This window comes from Chiloscyllium plagiosum, chromosome 12 (genome assembly GCF_004010195.1).
Source record: "Chiloscyllium plagiosum isolate BGI_BamShark_2017 chromosome 12, ASM401019v2, whole genome shotgun sequence".
NCBI classification, from domain to species: domain Eukaryota; kingdom Metazoa; phylum Chordata; class Chondrichthyes; order Orectolobiformes; family Hemiscylliidae; genus Chiloscyllium; species Chiloscyllium plagiosum.
Window position 1 is genome coordinate 68,570,689 of NC_057721.1, and position 8,568 is coordinate 68,579,256.

Genomic DNA, 8,568 nt, shown 5'->3' on the forward strand with positions numbered 1-8,568 from the left:
TTGTGATTTACACATGAAAGGAGTGAAACTATCACTGTATTCTAACAGATGAAAGGCTTAACAGACAATCAATTCTTCAATGTATAATTTCAGTTACATCACACTGCAAATTTTTGCGATAAATTCTGTGTTACGATCGAGCCCTCCACAATCACCTGATGAAGGAGCGTCGCTCCGAAAGCTAGTGTGCTTCCAATTAAACCTGTTGGACTATAACCTGGGGTTGTGTGATTTTTAACTTTGTACACCCCAGTCCAACATCGGCATCTCCGAATCTGCCTAATATGTGCATGAACCTGCACTGCATTGTTCCAGCCGTAGGTGCTCAGTGTCCATGACAAAGGGAGAAAGGAAGAGGGGGTCCACTTACCGTTTCTTTACCTCGCCAGAGTCTATTTCTTCCTTGTACAAAATGAAGACGAAAAAGATCCAAGGTCAGTTGAGAAACACGTGGATTTGTTTATTCGACACGTGTGTCTCTGCAGCCGAATGATTACAAAACTGCTGGCCGTCTCAATTCTCAGGCAGCTCACACAAGACCGACATGGCTCAAATCTCACCAACATCAAAGGTTACCGCGGAGAAAGCCTTCCTGACCAGCTACTTTGAAAGAAAGTAAATCTGATGTTTGTGATCCCCTATATGGGTGGCAGTAAACCGAATGGGCATGATCCGGATTTCAGTACACTTCACAGAAGCGCATTCAGAGACCTCATCCTCATAACATGTAAATGCTGGAAAACCTCAGCTGATCAGGTAGGCTTTGTTCAGAAATAAAAAGCACACAACACCATTTTATAGTCCAAAGGGTTTATTTGCAAGTACTAGCCCCGAAAGCTAGTGCTTCCAAATATACCTGTTGGATTACAACCTAGTATTGTGTGATTTTTACCTTTTTCCACCCGAGTCCAACACCGACACCTCCACATCAGAGAAACAAGAGTTAACGTTTCGTTTCAGGTCAGTTGGACTTTTTCGGAATCTGGCGAATAATTACCGACCTGAAGCATGAACATAGTTTTCCCAATGCTACCTGACTGGCTAAGGACTTCCCAGCACTTTTAGTTTTGTTTTATTTCACCCTCTTAGACATTTGCCGAATTCTACTCTGGAACAATGTATATTATCATGGCAGCATTGATGAGCCCAGGGCTGAATTTGCGGTGGTTTAATGATTAGCCACATTTCTCTCCAGCCTAGCTTCAGTAGTCGTTAACTCTTACTAATTAAAGAGTTTGAGTGCGTTCAAAACCTAAATATGAAGCTTGCTATTTAGAAAACACTTCTTTGATTGACTACAGAGCATTGACGCTGTCCCAACAATGTTTAAAAACCTTACCTTTCCATAAGCAATAATCGCGCCTTGGTTAAACCTTAGAATCGTGCCTCACTACCGACGCACCTTGCTACAGTGTTAAAACTTAAACCTGTTGGACTATAACCTGGTGTTGTGTGATTTTTAACTCTGTACACCCCAGTCCAACACCGGCATCTCCAAATCGTGTTAAAAATATTCTTCTGAGTAGTCATTCCTGCTTTTGAAAGGGGAGTTAGGGATTATCCTCAAATCTTCGAGGAGAAAGTGAGGACTGCAGATGCTGGAGATCAGAGCTGAAAATGTGTAGCTGGAAAAGCGCAGCAAGTCAGGCAGCATCCAAGGAACAGGAGAATCGACGTTTCGGGCATAATCCCACAGAGTTCGAGGGTGCACCTGATCAGGTCCTGGAGATATATCCACTTTTATGCATTTCAAGACATCCAGCACTTTCTCCTCTGTAATATGGACATTCTTGAAGATGTCACCATCTAATTCCTACATTTCTTACCCTCCATGTCCTCTTCCACAGTAAACACCAATGCAAAATACTCGTTTGATATTTCCCCCATCTCCTGCGGCTCCACACAAAGACTGCCTTCCTGATGAAGGGCTTTTGCCTGAAATGTCGATTTTCCTGCTCCTTGGATACTGCCTGACCTGCTGTGCTCTTCCAGCACCACTCTAATCTCCAGCATCTGCAGTACCCACTTCTGCCCAGGTTATAGTGAACCAATTCAACTCTGGAGAAGACACTCGGGGGAAAAGCACATGGCAGATAATTTTACTGGCACTGAATGAATGGCCTCCACTGATGGAGCTGCAAATCTTCCTTACATTTCTTAGAGTCATAGAGCTGTATAGCAAGGAAACAGACCTTTCGGTCCAATTTGTCCATGCCGACCAATATCCCACTCCAATCTAGTCCCACCTGCCACTTCCCGGCCCATGTCCCTCCAAACCCTTCCTATTCATATGTCCATCCAAATGCCTTTTAAAAGTTGCAATTGAACCAGCCTCCAAGACTTCCTCTGGCAGCACATACCATACACGCACCACCCTATGTGTGAAAAAGTTACCTCTTAGGTCTCTTTTATATCTTTCCCCTCTCACCCTAACCTATGCCCTCTAGTCCTGGACTCCTCCATCCCGAGGAAAAAAGACTTTACCTATTTATCCTATCCATGCTCCTCATGATTTTATAAACCTCTATAAGGTCACGCCTCAGCTCCAGGGAAAACAGCCCCAGCCTCTCCCTATAGCTCAGATCCTCCAACCTTGGCAACATCCTTGTAAATCTTTTCTGACCCTTTCAAGTTTCACAACATCCTTCAGATAGGGAGGAGACCAGAACTACACACAATATTCCAAATGTGGCCTAACCAATATCCTGTACAGCCGCAACATGATCTCCCAACTCCTGTATTCAATACTCTGACCAATAAAGGAAAGCATACCAAAAGCCTTCTTCACTATCTTATCTACCTGTGACTCTACTTGCAAGGAGCTATGAACCTGCACTCCAAGGTCTCTTTGTTCAGCAACACTCCCTAGGACCTTACCATTAAGTGTATAAGTCCTGCTAAGCTTTGTTTTCCCAAAATGCAGCACCTCACATTTATCTAAATTAAACTCCATCTGCCACTCCTCAGCTCATTGGCCCATCTAGTCAAGATCCCGTTGTATTCTGAGGTGACCTTCTTCACTGTCCATTACACCTCCAATTTTGGTGTCATCTGCAAGTTACTAACTGTACCTCTTGTGCTCACATTCAAACCATTTATATAAATTATGAAAAGTATTGGACCCAGCACCAACCCTTGTGGCACTCCACTGGTCACAGGCCTCCAGTCTGAAAAGCAACCCTCCTCCACCACCATCTGTCTTCTACCTTTGAGCTAGTTCTGTATCTAAATGGCTAGTTCTCCCTGTATTCCATGAGATCAAACCTTGCTAACCAGGCTCCCATGTTGAGCATCTTACTGAAGTCCATGTAGATCACATCCACCACTCTGTCCTCCTCAATCCTCTTTGTTACTTCTTCAAAACTCTCAATCAAGTTTGTAAGAAATGATTTCCCATGCACAAAGCCATGAGCAAGGGCTCATAATCAGTCCTTGCCTTTCCAAGTACACGTACATCCTGTCCCTCAGGATTCCCTCCAAAAACTTGCCCACCACTGATGTCTGGCTCACTGGTCTATAGTCTGGCTTGTCCTTACCACCTTTCTTATGTAGTGGCACTGTGTTAGCCAACCTCCAGTCTTCCACCAACTCACCTGTGATTATCAATGATACAAAAACTCAGCAAGGGGCCCAGCAATCACGTCCCTATCTTCCCACAGAGTTCTCAGGTACACCTGATTATGTCCTGGGGATTTATCCACTTTTATGCGTTTCAAGACATCCAACACTTCTTCCTTTGTAATTTGGACATTTTTCAAGATTTCACCATCCATTTCCCTACATTCTATATCTTCCATGTCCTTTTCCATAGTAAATACTGATGCAAAACACTCATTTTGTATCTCACCCATCTCGTGTGCTGATCTTTGAGGGGAAGAAAGTGAGGACTGCAGATGCTGGAGATCACAGCTTAAAAATGTGTTGCTGGAAAAGCGCAGCAGGTCAGGCAGCATCAAAGGAGCAGGAGAATCGATGTTTTGGGCATAAGCCCTTCTTCAGGAAATTAAAAGTTTTCCTGAAGAAGGGCTTATGCCCGAAACGTCAATTCTCCTGCCCTTTGATGCTGCCTGACCTGCTGATCTTTGAGGGGCCCTATTCTCTCCCTAGTTACCCTTTTGTCCTTAATGTATTTGCAAAAACCGTTTGGATTCTCCTTAATTCTGTTTGCCAAAGCTATCTCATGTCCCTGTTTTGCCCTCCTGATTTCCCTCTTAGGTATACTCCTACTGTTTTTATACTCTTCTAAGGATTCACTCGATCTATCTTGTCTATACCGGACATATGCTTCCTTCTTTTTCTGAATCAAACTCTCAATTGCTTTAGTCATCCGGCTTTCCCTATACCTACCAGCCTTTCCTTTCACCCTAACAGGAATATACTTTCTCTGGACTCTTGTTATCTCATTTCTGAAGGCTTCCCATTTTTCAGCCATCCCTTTACCTGTGAACATCTCCACCCAATCAGCTTTTGAAAGTTCTTGCCTTATACCATCAAAATTAGCCTTCCTCCAATTTAGAACTTCAACTTTTAGATCTGGTCTATCCTTTTCCATCACTATTTTAAAACTAATAGAATTATAGTCACTGGCCCCAAAGTGCTCCCCCACTGCACCTCAGTCACCTGCCCTGCCTTATTTCCCAAGAGTAGGTCAAGTTTTGCATCTTCTCTAGTAAGTACATCCACATACTGAATCAGAAAATTTTCCTGCACACCCTTAACAAATTCCTCTCCATCTAATCCTTTAATACTATGGCAGTCCTAGTCTATTTAGCAAGTTAAAATCCCCTACCATAACCACCCTATTATTCTTACAGATAACCGAAATCTCCTTACAAATTTATTTCTCAATTTCCCATTGAATATTGGGGGTCGATAATACAATCCCAATAAGGTGATCATCCATTTCTTGTTTCTCAGTTCCACCCAAATAACTTCCCTGGATGCATTTCTGGGAATATCCTCCCTCAGCACAGCTGTAATACTATCCCTTATCAAAACGCCACTCCCCCTCCCGTCTTGCCTCCCTTTCTGTCCTTTCTGTAGCATTTGTATCCTGGAACATTAAGCTGTCAGTCCAGCCCATCCGTGGGCCACGTTTCTGTAATTGCTATGATATCACAGTCCCAAGTTCCTAACCATGCCCTGAGCTCATCTGCCTTCCCTATTAGGTCTTCTGCATTGAAATAAATACAGTTTAATTTATCATCCTACCTTGTTCCCTGCTTTGTCTCTGCCTGCCCTGATATTTCTGTTCTCAGCTGTATCAGTCTCAGATTGATCTCTTTCCTCACTATCTTGTTGGGTTCCACCTCCCCTTCCCCCCCACCTTACGAGTTTAAATCCTCCCGAGCAGCTCTAGCAAATCTCCCTGCCAGTGTATTAGTCCCCTTCCAATTCAGGTGAAATCCGTCCTACTTGTACAGGTCACTTCTACCCCAGAGGAGATTCCAATGATCCAAAAATATGAATCCTTCTCCCTTGCACCAGCTCCTCAGCATTGCATTCATCTGCTCTATCCTCCTATTCCTACTCTCACTAGCAAGTAGCATTGCGAGTAATCCAGATATTACTAATCGCAAGGTCCTCTTTTTTAAATTCCTGCCTAACTCTCTATATTCTTCCTTCAGAATCTCCTCCTTTTCCCTTCCAATGTCATTGGTTCCAATGTATACAATGACCTCATCTGGTCGCTCTCCCCCTTCAGAATGTTTTGCACCCTCTCGGAGATATCCTTGATCCTGGCACCTGGGAGGCAACACACCATTCTGAATTTTCACTGCTGGCCACAGAAATGTCTGTCTCTGCCTCGGACTAGAGAGTCTCTTGACACAATTGATCTCTTGAAACCCAATGTACCTCTCATTGCATTAGAGCCAATCTTGATACCAGAAACTTGGCTTTCCGTGCTACATTCCCCTGAGAATCCATCACCCCCTACATTTTCCAAAACAGCATACTTGTTTGAAATTGGGATAGCCTTAGAAGACTCCTGCACTACATGCCTACCTCTCTTACCTTTCCTGGAGTTAATTCATCTATGTGACTGTGTGCAAGTTTTCTTCCTTCCTATAACTGCTATCCATCACACCCGCTTGCACTTGTAAATTCCTCATTGGCTCTAACTGTCTTTCCACCCAATCCACCTAATCCGGTAGGATTCACTACCAACAGCATTTATTGCTGATATAATCCTCAGTAACACGTAAACTCTCCCTAAACTCCCACATCCGACAAGAAGAGCATATCACTCTACTGAAGGCCATTTTTGGTTCTTTCAGTATGCAGACCCAGAAAATAGCATTGTCTTATTCCTCTACAAAACACTGCTCCAAGCTAACTTAATACTTATGGCTTATATTTTTAAGTTTCATCAAGAGACATATTTCAATAAAACATATAATCAACAAAGAACCCACTCTACTCACTACTGCAGACTTACTGTAAGGCCACACTAAAAACTATTCACTTATCTTTTTCTGTGCTGTGACCTCTCTCAAACAGGTTCCTCCAAGATTAGTTGTGAATTCCAGTTTGTTACTTTTTCCACATGCACTCCAATGACCAGCGATACATGAATTCAAACAGCAAAGGCAGTAACTGCATGGGTTCGCTGCTGTTTCAGGGAGCAGTGTGGGTTCTGTCTCTGTCCTGCACTGACCTCACCATGTTCTGCCTTTGTCTGTTCCTCTCCCTTTTAAAAGTGCCATTGTTTTGACTTGTTTTTCTTCAAAGTTCCAAAACAATGCAACAGCATGTAAAGCAGTAATTGCTGCTCCCGAAATTTGAGGAAATCACCTCCAACACCTAAATTACCTCAAAAAAGGAGCAGTCTGTTACAGACAGAAATTTTTCCTATCCTCCATCTTGGATTACAGAGAGTTGTTGACAGGGAAGGTCGAGGCAGTAGTCCAAGCTGGTTTAAGAAGAAAGTTTATGACAGCAATCAAAACCGGGTCTCATTGGTAACGTGCACAGCCTAGAACAGACTTCGAATCATAGGGTCCCTGCAGAGTGGCCACAGGCTCTTCAGCCCATCGAGTCTGCACTGACCTCTGGAAAGCAGCCTACTCAACGCCTGTAACCCTGCATTACCCACAGCTAACCAACCAAGCCTGCACATCCCTGGACACTGTGGGCAATCTAGCAGGCCCAATCCACCTAACCTGTACATCTTTGGGCCGTGGGAGGGAACTGGAGCACCTAGAGGAAATCAATGCAAGGAAGAATGTGCAAACTCTACACAGCTAGGTTCCTGCTGCTGTGAGACAGCATTGCTAACCATTGAGTCACCGCACTGTCTTTAAACTTGCATTCCCCAACCAAAATTGAACTCAGGCTACCTCGGTGAAAGTGCCAAATCCTGACCACAAGACCACCAGGTAAGGCAATTTGATGTTGCCAAGCCCTTTTGAGTTGACCGTCTGGAGTACACTATCTGGTTGTGGCACGGTTCAAACCCACAACTCAATACAGACTGGAGCTTAAACCCAGCACTTCAGGCCACTCAGCCACATTTACACATGCCCATAGCAATATGAAACAAAGAACTGTGAATGCTGGAGATCTGAAACAAAAGCAGAAATTGCTGACAAAGCTCAGCAGGTCTGGCAGCATCTGATGAAGAGTCACTCAACTCGATATGTTAACTCTGTTTTCTCCAGAGTGGTGCTGCCAGACCTGTTGCGTTTCGCCAGCAATTTCTCTTTTCATTTCATAATGGCTACAGTGACTGCCTGGCACTATCAAGAAGATAACTTAAGCAGTGACACACTGTTGTCCCTGATATAACTTCAGGAGGGATATCCTTCGAATGGCATTTCAATTTCAACAGCTCATTATCATTCAGCCACCATCACTGCCATCAGTGGAGGATGGTACACCCCTAGGTCTATTGGGAGAAAGACCTGCCACTTTAGCCGTGCTACCATTACAGCCAGTGGCTTCTGGTTCTGTAGATTAAAACATGGGAGTGCCTACCTAAAAAAGCATTCCTGAAGGTGAGGTAAGCTTTTGTCCAGCCCAGAAACTTGCCATAGTCATGCAGGGGGGTATTAGTGCTGGGAACAGCTCCATTGCAGACCAGGATGTGATCATAAAGAAAAGGATCTCCTTTACCTAGGAAATCAATTCAAAGGTTGTTTGGGTCTACCTTACACCTCCCAGGGCAATGGCGACCCTTCCCGACCCTGGCAAAATTTCCAGCTAGGAAATGCCCCTTAATTGGGCACTTAGTCTGCATGTCTGCTGTGTCTACTGTGCCAGAGACAAGAAAAAACTGCAGTTGCTGGAATCCAAAATAGACAGGCACGAGGTTGGAAGAACACAGCAAGTCAGGCAGCAGCAAGAGGTGGAGAAGTTGAAGTTTTGGGTGTAATCTGCTGCGGGACTGTTGTGCCAGCAGGAAAACACTGGGATCCTCTTCTGATGTCTCCCGCTGCTATTTTATCAACCTCCCACCCCCCCAGCCTTTTTACATAAGGGTGACAAATTCTGCCCACTTTGAGTATTTCCTTCCATGTTTCTAATCTACTTCAGTACCTGATAGCAGCAATCAATCACTCCACTGTA

General features: G+C 44.1%; 1 protein-coding gene across 1 annotated transcript in view; it reads right to left on the reverse strand.

Annotated features, from left to right (window-relative positions):
• Positions 1-438, reverse strand: part of LOC122555389 (beta-1,3-galactosyltransferase 5-like) — a 31,853-nt gene extending 31,415 nt beyond the window's left edge. Inside the window, exon 1 of the mRNA XM_043701354.1 lies at positions 371-438. The gene's annotated coding sequence lies outside the window, so the exon portion shown is untranslated. The remainder of the gene's footprint in view (positions 1-370) is intronic.
• Positions 439-8,568: the final 8,130 nt, after the last annotated feature.